Source organism: Echinops telfairi, unplaced genomic scaffold (assembly GCF_000313985.2).
Source record: "Echinops telfairi isolate 266 unplaced genomic scaffold, ASM31398v2 ScPeMD7_2010;HRSCAF=2546, whole genome shotgun sequence".
NCBI classification, from domain to species: Eukaryota; Metazoa; Chordata; class Mammalia; order Afrosoricida; family Tenrecidae; genus Echinops; species Echinops telfairi.
The window spans coordinates 24625769-24627655 of NW_022105908.1; the positions used below are offsets into that span (position 1 = coordinate 24625769).

Here is a 1887-nt window from a genome sequence, read left to right on the forward strand (position 1 = left end):
CACTGGAGGTACCTTAGATTCTCACAGTGCACCTGCCTGGAAGACAGGTAACAGGGAAGGAAAAGCAGGTGGATGGCACCCAACGAAGGAAGACAGGTGCTGTGTGGGCACCACTGTCCAGGGCCATTGTGCGAAGTCTCTCTGCAGCAGTGTGCGTCTGCCCCTGCACAGCCCAGGAAACCTTCGCTGGGAAGGGGTGCAGCCTGGCTAGCTCCTGCCAGAGGGGCTTGGCCAGCTTAGCCAGAAAGAACCCCTCCCTGGAGGCCCTGGTTCTTCTCTTGCTTGGTGAGGGCCTTGCTGGCTCCTCATGTGCTCCAACTCAAGTCGGCATCCCTGTAAAGATCTGAGAGCACACTACACCTTCCTCATGCAATGGCCATAGCATGGCTTCTGAGGGAGGGCAACCGCCACCGCGTTTCCTGCCAGACTCCCAAAGGGTGATCCCAGTGCAGGCATGCCTGACTCTGAGGCACCCAGGCAACCATGAATTTGGGGAGAAGTTATGCCGTTTCTTTGTAAATGGGATTTTATGAATCATGTAATTGCCTGATACTATCCAACGATTTTGCCTGACTCCGCTGATTGGATTTCAGGTAGTAAAGCTCGTCCTTCCACGGCTGTCCCCTCTCATCAATAGAGCACATACCTCTCTGCCTTGGGAAGACTGTCGCTGCAAAGCACAGCCCTGCGGTTTGGCTTTCCCAACCACTCACTGCTTTTGCTCACATTCCCCAGAGGGACCCAGATGTTTAAGACCAACAGGCCCCTCAAATGAGGGGCTGGACCTCAAATGAGGGGCTGGGTACTGGGACCGCTTCCCAATGCCCTAATTGTGATGGTTAGGTTTTGTGCCAACTTGGCTACACCAGTAACTTCTGATGGATGGGGTTCAACTCATCAACCAAGAGGCCTGGGGACGCCTCTGTGGGGGTGTGCCCGTTTTATAAGAGAGGCTGTGGAGAACTGGTCTCCCTCTCGCCCCTCTTTTATTTCCTGCTTGCTGACTCCTGTGTCTGGCTTCTGGGCTTGGTAGCTCATGTGGCCTGCCGACATTGGGAGCTGTCAGCACTCTGCCATGTTCCTGCCAACCTTGGATCCACAGGACTCTGCACCCTCCGACCTGTGATCTCCCAGCTTCCTGCTTCGAAGTCCTTCTTCCTCAGCCAGCAGCTGTGTACATCTGGAGGGGCTTCCAGCTGGCATCCGACCCACGGACCCGAGTTAGACTGGGCTGAGCTGCTTCATTGATATAAAGATCTTTCTTACACGTTGATGAGTGTCACTGGTTTTGTTTTTCTAGACAGCCCAACCTCACCCACTGACCTTAGGAGCGCATAGTAGGGTTGCACTTTCCCACGTGTGCTGTGGCTGGTGAAACGGAAACAGAGCAGGGCACTTCTGGGCAGAAGCCTTTAGAGTCAACATGTAATTGATACCCCCACCTCCTCCCTGTCCTCTGCCACAAGTCACCTGCCATGTTCCAGAGAGGGGAGGCTCTGTCAGCCCCAGTCCTACAACACAGTGTAGGACCCTCACCAACTAGTGAGGAGCATGCTGTGTGTTTGAGAAGTAAAGCCTTCATGTTTGAATGCACGCAATAGATTCCGTGGCTGAGAAGTTTCAGCCGTACCCAGCCCAAGGCCGCAGGACTCGCATTTACTGAGCATCTACTGAGAGTACTGAGAGCGGGCAGTCTATCCACTACTGCCACGTGCTGAACTCCCATCACTAGAAAAGGAAAATCACGAAGATCCAGGCGGGAGCGACTCATTCCTCATGCAGGTGACGTCGAAGGAAGCCTCAGAGGGTTTTAATCTATTCCTAATGAGCCAACATGCCAAGTGCCCATTTCCTACTAGCAATGGATCTAAACTCTTGTTTGAACTC

The 1887-nt window shown here is 53.6% G+C and overlaps 1 protein-coding gene across 1 annotated transcript in view; it reads left to right on the forward strand.

The window, feature by feature from the left end:
• Positions 1-1887, forward strand: part of SHPK (sedoheptulokinase) — a 31373-nt gene that overhangs the window by 24621 nt on the left and 4865 nt on the right. The window lies entirely within an intron of this gene.